The 14,972-nt window shown below is 40.2% G+C and overlaps 1 long non-coding RNA gene across 1 annotated transcript; it reads right to left on the reverse strand.

Annotated features, from left to right (window-relative positions):
* Window positions 1-202: 202 nt before the first annotated feature.
* On the reverse strand, window positions 203-14,971 carry LOC148045009 (uncharacterized). Its single transcript, XR_015696994.1, has 4 exons — window positions 14,494-14,971; window positions 9,587-9,742; window positions 8,078-8,244; window positions 203-1,616 (listed from the first exon to the last, which is right to left on the reverse strand). It is a non-coding gene; the product is annotated as an uncharacterized LOC148045009 (long non-coding RNA).
* Between the last annotated feature and the right edge of the window lies 1 nt (window position 14,972).

The raw sequence follows: 14,972 nt of genomic DNA on the forward strand, positions 1-14,972 counted from the left end.
GTTTCATAGTTTATATCAGATAGAACAGAGAGGCTATTGATCATGAGATGTTTTTAATTTACCTTTTGCCTTAAATTCAATTATACATGCCCTTGTCTCCTGAAATATTTAAAATCTTGCAATCCTTCCAAAGCAATTTGCTTCAATATTGCAAAGTTGAGCTGTTTGGGGGAGATTCTGAAATGGTTTCTAAGAACAGAAAGGGAAGGAAGATGAATTAGCAAGTGTGTTTCCATTCTTTTCAACATTTTCAGATTTTTCCCCTCTCTCTGAGAGGAGAAAAATGGGAAATGAGTTTAATTTCTCCATTGAAATCTAGATGGACTTCATTGTTGACTAGGTAAGGTCTTTTGTGACTTTCATGAACTTTTTTTTTAACTGATGTAAGCTTTCAACTTGTAAATGACCTGGAGAAATCTTCTGACTTGAAAGGGACTTTAATAAATGTTTAGATAACTAATCTCTGCATTGTTTCCGATAATGCACTTCAGTACTACTAGGCACATCATGTTTATCATTGCCATTGGAAGCATGCAGAAATTAGAAGAAGTAATTTTCTTTGTCATTTACATTGCTAAAGCCATGCCTTTTAATTTAAAATATTTTCTTTTCCCTTCCTTTTTGTTTTAATTCAATTCATTCATGTCTGATATTACTGAAAATCATCTTGTTCCCAGGCCTGTCAAGATATAAAGCAAATGTGATAAAAATGACCAAACTTTTAATCTTTATATTCTTTTTAATTTAAACCACATCTGCGTATCCTTATGTCATTTTAATATAATTGCTTAGTAGTTATACAAAGAATTTGGATTTATTCATAACTCTCTCCAACTGAATGATGGCATAGAAGGATCCAGTAGGAAACCTGCTTCATTTAGAGTAGGATGTGGCTCACCTTGCACAGGGTAAGATATTTATGACCCCAGGACCGCATTCTGCATTTCAATACATTGCATTAACTTTAACAATGGATGAAATCTAGTCAAGTGACTAGCTAGTCCTGTAGAAAAGCTTCAAAAGACACTTAGTCAAACAATAGAGTAAAAGCACCAGAGTGTCTAGCTATTACCTTGATTTCTGTTGTCCCAGTATGAGTCTGTGTTTACACTGTAATTATGACTCATGAAAAAAGTAGCCGTTAGTTAGGTGTAGGATCTACAAGAGCATAATGTCTCTAAATAGGTGCCAAAGGGGAGGTTAACTGAAAAACTGTAAAACCAAATAGAACTCAGGAAGTACATGTAAAATATGAAAGGTGTTATTTCTGAAATAAGCATGTCCTGGCTGGTATTCTACTATTAAGCATTTTAACTATCATTCTTCATTAAATGGTACGTATTTTTGTGTGTATCTCTACTATTTGCTCTTTCTCTAATGTCAGTTGCAAAGGTAAAATTTAGAAAGTTGCCAGAGAACAATTTTGTCTATATTCTTAAACATGGCAGAGTTTCTCTTGGAAGAATCAACAGCTTTGATGGGTTTTCTTTTCCCTCAGAATTCATTTTGGAGATTGTCATTTCAAATAGTCTGGTCCCAGCTTCTATTGATCAGCATACCTCAGCAACATGCTTGCCTCTTGGAATTGTCTGCAAAGATTCTTCCGTTCTTCATTGCTAAAACAAGGGAATTGGGTTTGTATAAATCAGTAACATGTTCTGGTTCCCTCTGTTATTTTTGTGTATGAAAAGAAATCTGAAATTTGTAGACATTTATCCTTGAACCAGATTTCAAATCTAATACAATTTTTAAATAATGTACAGTACATCTTTTGGGAACCGAAAAAAGCAGCGTGTTCATCAATTTTTGATATTTAATATATTTTACTGATAAACCAGTTACCAGCTGGAACTTGAATAATTTTTGTCAAGCATCTTTAAAAAAAAAAAAAGAATCCCCTCCAGTGCTTGCTTTTTTGAACAAGTTAGGACTAGTTCCAACTGACATCTTGCAGATTTATGTATTTAACACATTTCTGCACCACCCAATTTCATTTTGGATTACATTTTGACTACAACTGGGGAGAGGGTGAGTGTAGAAATTCTGCATAAAGAGAAACTGCAAATTCATGCATACAGGAAGGCTAGACAAGCTATCAATCTATTCATTTGAAGTGTGTAATGTTTCCACTTATATGAACATTTCATGAAAATATTGGTTCATTGCACCAACATGCCTTCAGTTCAGCTTTCACTAAATCGATTTAGACATGCTTTTTAATATTATTATTTTTTGTAGAGCATTATATTGGAAAGAAATAGATCTAATGTCAGCATGGGCCAGGATTTTTATTCCTGATATGAAAAGTATTTTTGTTCCTTTGGCATGGCAGAGGGAGAATGAATAAGTTTGAGCAAAGGCCCCCTTAATCAAAATCTAACAATTTTTTGAAGATCAGAATAAGTTTAAAGAGTTGGAAATTCTAGGTTTGGGATTTAATGCTGGTACAGCCAACCAACATGGCCAATCTTTGTAGCAGAGATATAGTTACAACTCAATATTTGGATTCAAAAGCAATTCCCAGTTCTTTTCAACTGAGCTATCTTTTTTTTCTGGGTAATAATTCTTTTGTACTTATGTATTGACTTTTGAGTCCTGTAAATATGTGTTTTGACTTCAGTCCTATTTATCCATCTAAAATTATTCTGTTTGGAGTAAGTATGCTCTTAATTTTGCTTAATCTATAAATGGCATAGTTATATATTCAATTTTGTGCCTAGATTAACAATACACTCTGTGATATGCAAGCATAAACTGCTGAAACATTAAGAGTAAGTTACTAGGAAGAGATTTGTGGAAGAACAAATATATCAGGCATGGCTGAGGATTTCATTGTTGCCAGATGATCACTGACTAACTGACACTAGCCTGATTCATAAAGCTGGCCATATGCATCATCTGGTTTTTAATTTGCAAGACTTTCTGATCTCTATATGAGGACATTTTTGTTAAAGTTTGTCATGGACAGATCATTTTCTGGTCATTCTGAAGCTTGCTGCAGGAAGCAAGGAAGGGCCTGTTAGGCTGGTCCACTCCAGATATCATACAGATTTTATGGCTTTTCAATAGAGGCTTGGAGAGTTTCTTAGTAATCCTTTGGGCACTAGCACCACAGTTCTTACTGAGCATTGAAACATAAAATTGACAAGGAATGTTCCCAAGCAACCCTACACATAGGGAACACTATGATTAATGGAGATCCCAGTGAACTCTATGGTTAATGGAGGAGTTCCAGGAAATGAAATAATAGAAGAGATGCTTAGAATACCAATGATAGAAAATGAAGTAAGTAGTAAGTAGTAGCGTGAAGTAAGTAGTAAGTAGTAGCGTGGTAGTAAGGGTGGCATAGTAACCTTACTTCTCTGACCTTATTGCACCTGCAGAGTGCCATCCAGTGGATTTATTTAAGATGACCCAGACTCTTGAGCAATGATGGATGAGAAGATGATTATGTGGACTTGTTTGCAAAGCACTTAAGGACAAAATCATTTTTATTTGCTTGAAGCTAAAAACACTTTAAAGTTAAGATGTTTTGATAAATCCCATGAATTATTCAATGTGTATATTTTAGAAAAAAGGAGAGAGAAAGAGAGAGAGAGAGAAAGAGAGAAAGAGAGAAAAGGGGATGGAGAGAAGGAAGAGACAGAAAGAAAGAAAGAAAGAAAGAAAGAAAGAAAGAAAGAAAGAAAGAAAGAAAGAAAGAAAGAAAGAAAGAAAGAAAGAAGGAAAGAAGACAGGGAAGGAAGGAAAAACAAACGAACAAACATAAGCGGCTAGTTGTTGTGTTAGTTCTTAATTGTTTGTTTGCTTACCTTTACATTTACTGGAATTCAAGATTTATGTGAGCATTCAGTTTGTCAAAAAAAATTATCCCTTAACATTTATCTCCCATAATATATCCATTATTTCAATGCTGCTTATATGGAACAGACCTAGACTTACTTCAGCTACAGTTGGGAAAACAAATTAGTAATACAGTACATGTATACTGGAAGAAGGTCAACCCCTTCTGGCACAGTCCCTGAGAAAGTTTTGTCTTTGGCATGCACAACCTAAAACTATGTGATAGAATGCAGCCCTTTCTTCAAGCTTTCAGTTCCAGAATAAAAGACTTCAGAGTTTGGGCTCTCCAGAGGCTGATGTTGGCAAAAACCTCTCATTATAGATACTTTAAACTTGCCTCTTGTAAACCTCAACAATTTGTCTTTTAAAAAATAATAATAATGGCATGCTGTTTTATTCATTACCATCTGAGGAAAAAAGCCTGTTTTATCTGGTACAGCTTAATCAAAGAGCTTACAAAATCAACACATCTGCCAAGCGATATTCTTAGCCACTTGTTTTCCTCTTAGTTTGCAACATACTTCCTGATAAATTCTTGGCTTGTCCCCATGTTCTGTAGGGCATTATTTGGCCAATTGAACTAATGTGTTTAATGTTATAAATAGAGACAGAACCACATCACATCAGGGTCACAGATTCCAGGGCTTCCTGTTTATTTGTAAGGGTTTGTAGAAGTTATTCCCAGACTCTCACTAGAAAAAGAAAATGTAGCCACTTTTCAGATATCAACAAATCTAAAATGGGAAGAGTCTGCTGTTTTATATCCCAAAGTTACAAATAATATTTAAAATAATGAGTTCTGCTTTAATTGCCAACTACAGACTCGTAACAATGTGGTCATTGAACTTATTTCTCATAGAAATTTCCTCACAGATTTCAAACAAAGCTTGAACTGACTCCAAATAGAAATGCCAAAAATAGATCCCAGAGTTCTTGAACATGGTTCCTCCACATATACTGTAACTACAATTCCCAGAATTCTCTGGTAGCATTGGAAACGACTTAGACCAGGGTCCCCAACCTCCCAGTCCATGGACTGGCACTGGTCCATGGCATGCCAGAAACTGGGCTACACAAACAAGAGAAGCCCCATCTATGGGATGCAGACAGCACATGAAACCAAATGCCCTCCGGTCCATGGAAAAAAACTCTCTCCATGGAACTGGTCCCTGGCACCCAAGAGGTTGGGGGTCACTGACTTAGACATCAAATGAACTGTAGATAATTGGGGAGGCTGGGACATCCAATCATAAATAAGCTACTACTATAACAGATGATTGGGATACAAAGCTCCCCAAATTATTTCTGGAAGTCTCAGGGACAGAAATGAGAATGGTACACCTACACACTGCTCCCATTCTGTTAAATAAGGTTTGCATACCTGAATTTACATTTTATACTGAAATAATGTATGCTTTTCAGTTCAGTTCAGACTAGGTGAATGAGAACCCGAAGAAAAAACATGGACATTTCATCACATAATTATTGGAACCTTATTGAAGGACATCCTTTATTAGTATAATTTTCTGAATTACTTTGTATCTTTTTTTTAACTTCCAAAGCAATATATAACATTTCAAATATTCTACCAAGAAAAAATCATTCATTTGCCTAAATTTTTAAAAAACTGTTGACTGAAGGGCCAGCAAGTAAATATGAAAGGTAAGTATTAGGAATTAAGTAAAATGTTACTGTGCCCTGCTGGCCACTGAAAAAACTTAGAAAACCTGGGTGTGCTCCGGGACCTCATGTGTGGTGATGTGGCTGGCTATATAAACTGTTTTTAAATTTAAAAAATCCATAATATATATTGTAGTACTTCCTAGAATTTGGTCTAACAACTAACATACAGACACTTTGTGTTTCAGTAACTAGACCAGTTTGAGCAAATGTTGTTAATAATCAAAATATATTATTTCAGAAATAGTATTTGCTAAAGTTAAACTATTTCTCTGTGTAAGGATCGGCTTCTTTTCAATCACCTGGGCAAAGTAAATATAAGGACCCGATAAAATGCTCCCTTAATAAGAGGACATTTTCAGCCCCATCAATTTCAGGGAGGTCTGGGAATTGCAGGGCTATGCATGGGCAGTAAGCTGCAAGCTGCTTACTTTTGCAGTAAATTATATTTTTTTAAAAAGATTGCAAGGCTTTTTAGGACATTTTACTCCTCAATTTACAACCATTCCATGAGTGACCATTCAAAGTTACAACAGCACTGAAAAATGACCGGATCTCACTCTTACCACCGTTGCAGTATCTCCATGGCCGGCCACGTGATCAGAATTCAGGTGCTTGGTAACTGACTTGTGTTTATGACAGTTGCAGTCCCTGCATCATGTGACCTCCATTTGTATTATAGAAAGTTTAGAACACACCCCTCTACTAGAAGAATGAAATATTTTGAAAAGGACAGGATAAAATATTTCCCCTAACAGAGAAATAAAAATCTTAAGGGAGCCAGAAACTCAGAGCTCCAGCTCCCCGCCCACAAGCAGATACTGAGCTGGGCCAACTTTTAGAAATGCAGCTTTGTTAATCCATTACTCCCTGTAGCAAAGTCCGAACAAAGGCAAATTAGTCCTCAATCAAGAGCCAAAACAGGGCAAAGCCATTAATTATTGCATCATCTTCAGAAACTTCAACCAAACTTAGCTCAGGCAACCTATAGAGCCAGTTATGACCCCTACATAACTCCTACAACAGCCAATAGAACATATGTTCTTGCACAGGAACAGGAAGTTCAAGTGCAATGCCCAAGAGAAGGTATAAAAACCCTTCACTCTCAACTCCATGTGGTCAGCTGCCCAGAATTGCACATGCCTGGTGGTTCTGCTTCATCAATTAATTGAATCTCTTTCCAATCAGTCTCCAGCCTCCATTTTGTCTCCAGTGCCTTTCTCCCGGCTTGAACCTGGACCTGGTCATTTCTTCCAACAGTAACCTTCCCACCCAGCTTCCAATAAGCAAAGTCAATGGGGGAAGCTAGATATGCTTAACGATTACATGGCTCACTTAACAACTGCAGTGATTCATTTAGCAACTGTGTCACAAGAGGTCAAAAAATAGAGCGCAACTCATTTAACAACTGCCTTGCTTATCCATTGGAAATTTGGGGCTCAATTATGATCCTAAGTCAAGAACTACCTGTATTTCTAGTAACATTAAATTCAACAATTCTTTAAACCCATCAGCAGCAGAGATCCGGGTAGGGACTGTGCTGGAGGACACCTGGCAAATTAGAAACATACTAATGTACTATGAGGAAATTTAAAAAGCAAGGTTTGTTTTGCCAATCTCTGATGCATATTTGGCAGAGATTCAAGAAAACCTTTTGTTTCTTTGTTAGATTTATACCCTGCCTTTCATATGGGAAACTCAAGACAAGATTTAGAGTTTCCTCAACCTGTTTGGTTTTTTTCTCTCACAACAACCATCCTTGTGAATTGAATTGAGCTGAGAGGGAGAGACTGAGCCAAAGTCACCCACTACACAATCATGGCTGGCTGAGGACTTCTGGGAGTTGAAGTCCACACATTTAAAGCTTCCCAAAGTTGAGAAACCCGGCACTTAAGCCATTGTCATTCCAGCTTTTTTGCAGCAGCCGGATTACAGAACATACTCCTCCTGGAGGCTCCGCTATTTCCTTGCTGATGGTTAAAGCAGGCAAATTTATCATGAAGAAATGTGGGACTGACTGAGCGGATCTATATTTGTAACCATTTGTAAGTGTTATTGCCAGGTGGCTGAGAGATGCATCTCCCTAACACTCCTTGAAGACGTCTTGCTATCTGTCCTTTAAGGACAAGGCCTTCGTGATGCAGCCCTCATTCTATTCCTGGCCCACAATTGTGGCTGCCCAACCTTGTGGTTATGTTAAAATGGCATTTTCTGCTTTCTGCCAAACAAGACTTGCTGTATGCGTGATTTGCAGTGTTTCAGCAGCAACCCCAGTGACGGCAAGCTGGGATTTGCCCAGATCTTCTTAGCTGCTTTAGTTGCTGGAGGCACCCATCACTCCCCCTCCCCCGGCGTGGGTAGGAAAAGAGATTAGGCACTGGCAGAATATTTTACAAATTGTTTTCCTTCGCTTGTGTCCCACTGAAACTGTTAGGACAGTATCACCCGCCAGCCTCATTACTGAGGCAGAATGGAAGACACAGCAAATTATGCTGGCATACTTTGGTGCCAGTTCATTGGAGGAAAGTCCATTTATTTTCCACTGGACCATTACCTGCTCCCTGCTCTGCAGTCTCCTGACTTTCCCTGCTGTGCCTCAGAAGGAAGCCTCCTGAAGAAACGTTTTTTTTCAGCCAGGAAGCTGAGGAAGACTGTTGAGGATAAAGAACTATGGAGTAGGAAACCATGCCATCTTCAGTGACCCCAGATGTGTCAGTTATCCTGAGAAGGAGATTATAAAATAAGAAGCTTTGTGTAGCCAATGGATCAATACATGGTTGATATGAATTTTAAAAATGGATCCTGAACTTACAGGAAACTCACACAGAGAGAGAGGGAGGGAGGGAGAGAGAGGGAGGGAGAGAGAATCCCCTGTCAAATGGAATTTGTTTGTATTTAACCTCCCAGCCTAGCCTACGCTTCCTGGTGGTCTTCTCTCCATGTACTAATTGTTCATATTTTCAAAATAAGTGCTGCTATGTAGCTTTGGATTGGCTATTTTCTGCAGTGAATTATGTCACCGCTACAATTCTATCGTCCTTAGATAACAAAAAAATAATGGGATTCACAGTTTGAAGTTTAGTAGAATTGGATCAAGATCAGCACTGATGTTTTGATAAATCACTTTGCAAACTTGTTTCCACAGTCTGCTTCCTTAATTGTTATATCCTTTCAATTTTTTTTTTTTGGGGGGGGGGGGGGGAAAGCTATTTTAACTTTAGGCTTCTCTACATGTTCTTCTAGAGCCATTATGGCAAACCAGAGCCAAGAGCCAAGGTGGCGCAGTGGTTAAATGCAGCACTGCAGGCTACTGCTAGATCAGCAGGTCAGCGGTTCAAATCTCACCGGCTCAGGGTTGACTCAGCCTTCCATCCTTCCGAGGTGGGTAAAATGAGGACCCAGATTGTTGGGGGCAATATGCTGACTCTCTGTAAACCGCTTAGAGAGGCCTGAAAGGCCTATGAAGCGGTATATAAGTCTACTGCTATTGCTCTAAACCTATGGCACACATGCTAGAGGTGGCACGCAGATTCCTCTTTGCTGGCACACATGCTGTCGCCTCAGGTCGGATCTCTGTGGTGTTTCTTTCGTGAGCTTCTGTTTCCCTGCAAACAATGAAACAGAAGCTCACGAAAGTAAAAAAAATCTTACCTCTTGTCGTGCTGCCTGTGTTGGGATGCCCGTCTCTCGCTAGTCAGCTGGTCGTTGGGTCTCTGCTGTGCATGTCCGCACATGCATGTCAGCATGTGCGCATGTCTGTGCATGCACATGTTTATGCATGCTTATGTTTGTGCGCATGTGCATGCCCGTGCGTGTGCACCTTTTAGTTTGGGCATGCATGCACACGCAGTTTGGGCACTTGGTGTCTAAAAGGTTCACCACCACTGTTCTAGTGAATGCACAGCTAGAACAGTTGTTTTCTTTTTCAAAGTGGTATGATTTGGATCAATCCCATAATACTTGGGATAGGAAGTAGTTTAATCAAAACCTTCAAGATAATATATACAATAGCTCATCCTATATACTATTCAAGTTCACAAAGAATGCAAATTAGAACTATTGCCCCATCTTCTTCACCAAAGATGGACAACATACACCTCCTATCCAGCTTAGTTCTTGGCCTGTTTTCATACAGCTTTCCACCTAATTTCCAAAGCTATTAGCAAGTGATGAATGTCAGCCTGTGGCAAGAACAATCCGTCTCAGAATCAGTAGGTAGCTACCAGAGAAGGAATAAAAAGAGAGAGAAAAATAAAAAACCAAAAGGGCCAGAAAGATATTCAATGGGCGTATCTTCAATTGGTTCTGGCCCACAATAAGCATGAATGTGCCCCAGCATGACTTCTGCGTCTATGCAATCTTGAATAGAAAAAGATGGCCATATCCCTAGAATCTTTTTGAAACCAGTTAATTAAGTTTCAGTTACAGAAACTCCAGGATTGGGGTTCTGTGATTGGTTTACTCCTTACTTTTATTCAGAGGTGGTATTCAGCAGGTTCTGAGCAGTTCTGGAGAACCGGTAGCGGAAATTTTGAGTAGTTTGGAGAACTGGTAAATACCACCTCTGACTGGCCTCTGCCTCCATCTATTCTCTGCCTCCTGAGACCCAGCTGATCGGGAGGGAATGGGAATTTTACAGTAACCTCTCCCGGAGTGATGAGGGAACGGAGATTTTACAGTATCCTTCCCCTGCCACGCTCACCAAGCCACACCCACAGAACCAGTAGTAAAAAAAATGAATCCCACCATTGCTTTTATTTGAATATATTTTGGGGGGAGGTATTATATAAACAATCCATCAGATGAATTTCCTTTTTTTGAACTTAGGACAAATTACTACCTATTTATTTATTTATTTATTTATTTATTTAAAAGTCCCACTGAATTCATTAGGTTTCACTTTCCAATAAATAAGCTTATGATAGAGCATGTTCCACTATGATACTCATTTCTTGACCTTCATAAAAGCTTATGCCATAATAAATCTCTTAGCTTTTAAGGTGCCACAGGCCTCTCTGTCTTTGATGTAAGAGAGCAGGTATGAATTTTCTACTTTTCCAGTAATCTTTATGACTGGATTGTGATTCTAAAAAAAGAATCTGGGTTGAGTATTAAACCCCTCCTAAAAAAATAACCGTAACCATTCCATCTTGATCACTTCCTTTGGATTCTAAACACTTAATTAATTTAAGTTTATTACTTATCCTCTTATTCTGTTCCATTCCTCCAGAACACCATTTATGCTCCATAATCAAATCAATATTATTCTATTCAAAGCATAACCTGAAATCCTTTATTTTGTCTTTTTCAGTAGTTATGCAAGTACTTTTTTTTCACAGAGGTATTACAGCCAATCACCATTAGGTGTCCCCTAGCTATAACTATTTCTAAATATAATAATATTACCATGTAACAATAGAAACCATGAATGGGTTAAATTCCCAGATTTTAATTCAGTTTTCTTTTAAATAAAATGAGAACAGACTTCAAAAACCGTAAAAAAGCCCCAGTTTCACTCCTGGGTTGTATAAAGGGATATATTCTGGGAGCTAGTACAGCTACAGGAATCATTAAAAACAAAAACAGTAATGCAGTAATTTTTTCCTCTCTTTGGTTTATTTCTTTAAAAAAATGTTATTATTAACAAGCAGTTCACACTGGTTATACTTTTCTGTTAAGTACACTAGTTCTTGGCTTTCTTTTGATGTAGGCAATATATGCAACTTTCCTTCCTTTCCTGGAGCTAAGCAAGAGGGTAAAGAACTACGTGACTAAAACATCCAAACTTCCTCTTTCATAAGCCATCACATGATGGAAGCAATTACAATTCCAGCCTTGTCTCTGTGAATTGCAGACACATTGCCTCACCCTAGAAACCCGTCCCGCCTTCCCTCCCTCCCTCCCTCCCTCTTTTTTAGTGTAGGCAAGTAGTTATTGCAGCCAGCTTGGAAGGGATCCAGCTTCTTTTTTGGAGAAAGCGGTGGATGGAAGGCGAAAACAAAGATCTGTTTACTGAAAGTATACAGCATTCGGTGGGGGTGGGGTGGGGGTGTTGGAAGTTCCGTGAGAGCTGCTGACAAAGAATTCGATAGAACAGAACATAAAAGGCATGGCGGCTGTGGATTAGAAAACAACACACGTTAACTCTTGCCAACTCGGACAAAACTGAAGGGCAGCAAGGGGCGGTGGTAGATGCTTCTTAAAAAAAAAACCCAGAGAGGGATCTGCAGCTGGGAAATGCGAATTTTCTGGGGCTGGAAGGAAGAATGAAAACAGAACGAACTTAATATTTTTTTTAAAAAAATAAAAACCTCGATTATCTTTAAGAATCAGCGGGTTTCAGTTCGGACACATAGAAATCAAGACTTTCCATTTAACGAGTGCAATGTTTGCAGAGGAAGGGGGGGAGCAAATGGCGAGCAGAGGATGATTGGCTTTGTGCTGCGTGGGAGAGTTGACTGGGTGAAGGAAGGGCACTGTTTATGTCTGATGCGGCTTCACCGCGCAGGCATGAGAAGGCAGGAAGCGATTAAGCTGCATTGCACCGAAAGGACAATAGGATTTTCCTGAATGTATCAACAATTGCAGTCCTCCATTTTAAACCAGGATGGGAACTTTGAGAAAGGGGTGGTGACTTGCTGGATCTGTGAGAAACGGTGGGAGGGGGCACTGCACCATTTTGGGTGGGGGCGCACAAGATTTTGTGAGACAGAAGCCTGCACCAAGCCCCCCGGTTTTTTTGTACACTAGCGGGAATAGCTGGCAACATTGAAAAGCGCAAGCGTAACAAGCAGGGCATTTGACAGCGGAAATCCCCACGCGGGAGGATCGTGGAAGGAATACTGAACATGTTAATATGAGATTAAACAACCATGTAATTTGAGGACAAGTTTATTCATGTGATCCAAGCAAGATCAATAAAATCGAGGGTGGATTTTAAACAAAACCAAACCTTTCCGCTTCATTAAGGGGGAAACGTTCAAACGAATCAACCGCATTTCGAAGAGCAACAAGCTAGACAATGTCAACACCATATTTCCCTCCCTGCCTTCTCTTTGCTAATCCAGTTGGAGATAATAATCTACACTCTGCTCTTCCAACTCACAACCAGTTCATTCCAGTTCAAAGTGAAGAGGTTGTAAAAAAAATCGGCTCGAGTGTCCTGTTTCCATTTTTAAAAAATGGCGATCGGAAACTTGACTACTCCAGAAATTGAGTTTGTTCCCAGAGAAGGAACGTGAAAGATCCCTCTGTGAGGGAGATGGGCGGTTTTAAAATTTGGTAAATAAAAAAGCGTCAGCAAGGACTAGAAAGTAACGCAGGATCGTGTTATAGGAAACCATACGTGCAAGCAAATTACCCTACAGCACCCGGATTTACATTCGTTCTCCTATAACCCCAACAGGTCTGAATGAATGATAGCACTGTATGCCTCCAAAAGGAGCCGCACAGATTAATGATGAGAGCGAGCAAGGGAGTACACATCGTAGCTTTTACACCCGTCAGCTACCACATTGGGCGAGCTTTGCACCTGGGAGGAAGGGAGCGTGAGGCGCCCAGAAATAGCAGCAAAGGGGGCGGGACGTGCGGCCGTGACGGCGCAGCAATAAGAAGCTCTCCGCCTCTGGAATGTGCAATTCGCTTAACAAGCCTTTCAAGTGCCAATAGCGGAGAGTCACGTCTTGGACTGCGGCTGCGCACGGAGAGTGCGGCCAAAGCCCTTGAACAAAATGCAGACGTCAGAGCGCTCTCTTGCCCTCCCTCCCCCGTTTCCCTTTGTAACCTACATAACTCAGCAGCTGCGGCAGCACTGTGGGAATGGTGACCTAGACGCCAGAATTTTAGGAAAACGCTGCCATTTTGTTTACCCGGCACGATCCCATAGGCACGCAGCGTGACACTTACATATATATACAGTAGGATTACGCTTTTACTTCAGTGACAATAGGTTCTCTCTATTTTGTACCGAAAGAAGCTGCGCGGCTTTTTTTTTTTTTTTTGGTGGGGTGGGAAAGGAGCGCTGTGAATCTGGGTGGGTGGGTGTGCTGAATATGCCCAGCTCTGCGCTGGTGCCTGAGGAAAGGAAATACGGCTGTCCCAATATTGGATTTGAAAGGACTTTAAAAGACATTGCAAAAATAACACATTCATGAAAAAGCTTGGCAGCCTTTAGTGTAACGAGCAGGCTCACGCACAATACGTTTAAACGATTTGGTCATTTGGTGGCAATATAGAACTATCAACTTGATAATTTCTATGCGCTTTCCATGCATATATCCAGGACTCCCCGGCTTCTCGTTACTGTATACTGCTGTGCGCCTTAAGGTTTTTTTTAATGCGGCAGTCTGTGTTACTGTACTGTACTTTGAACATGCAATTTCAGGTTTCAGGAAGAAAATCTTACACGGATGTTACATGTAATTTTTGGTAAAGCAAGTGAATTTAGAATCCTTGCCTTTGGTTACTTGGCCATGTAATATACTTTCCCATTTCACTAACATTCACATATCTTGACCACAACTCCCATCATTCCCCGCCAATATACCCAACGAATTCGACTCAGAAATAAAGTCTAGAATACTTTTAGAATACAATCCTACGCCTACTTTCTTCTAGGCAGCCTATTACATCCAGAGAGATTTATTCCTGAAGAAACGTGCCTGTGAGTATTAGCTGGTGGTAAATTCGTGAAAACCACTAGGAATTGCTAATAATAATAGCAATTCCTACTGGCAATCGTAGGGGTGGCAGCGCTCTTGAAGGCTAGATAATCATCCAAAATCCTTTCCTGACCTATAATTATGCTCCCCCCCCCCCAAATCGATGCAGTGCTCGGGGAGCGGGGTTGGAAATTTCAAGGACGGTTAATGACTTCAATTTAAGAGGCAGTTTTAAGTGTAAAGGATTTGCCGAAGGTCAATGCGCCCATAGCCAATATCGAAAATTGAAACGATTCTTCGGGTAACCTACATTTTAAAACTTGGCCATTGCAGAATCCAACATTAGAACACATCCACAAGGTGCGGTGACCTTCTGCAACGGGCGAAGCTATGTGTACAGGGTGGCTATTAATTATTTTTTATTGCAAAACTACACTCCCCGCGCATTACTAGTAAAGCGTTCTTGCCCGGAAGGAGGAGAAGCGAAAGGCACCCCAGTCCTTCTATTTGCATCCATTCACACACGAATGAGCTGCCGTTCCCTCCCTCCTTCCCTCCCTCCGCGTGCTGACTAGAGAGAGCTGGTTATTCTTGCAGCTCTTGTTGTCTTGGCAGGAGTTCAATGAGCAGCAGGAGGAGGAAGGGGAGAGCCTAACACGCAGGCGCTCCTGGGCACTGTCGAAGAATCGAGTCACTGGAGCAGAGCGCCCAAGCGGCGGCGACTGCTTCTGGAGTCCCCGCCCAGTGTGAGTGTCTGGGCGGCCGGCAGCCGGCGGGCAGTGCTGGAGT

This window comes from Thamnophis sirtalis, unplaced genomic scaffold (assembly GCF_051295495.1).
Source record: "Thamnophis sirtalis isolate CommonGarterSnake01/CBP01778 unplaced genomic scaffold, rThaSir2_p1.2 scaffold_6, whole genome shotgun sequence".
NCBI classification, from domain to species: Eukaryota; Metazoa; Chordata; class Lepidosauria; order Squamata; family Natricidae; genus Thamnophis; species Thamnophis sirtalis.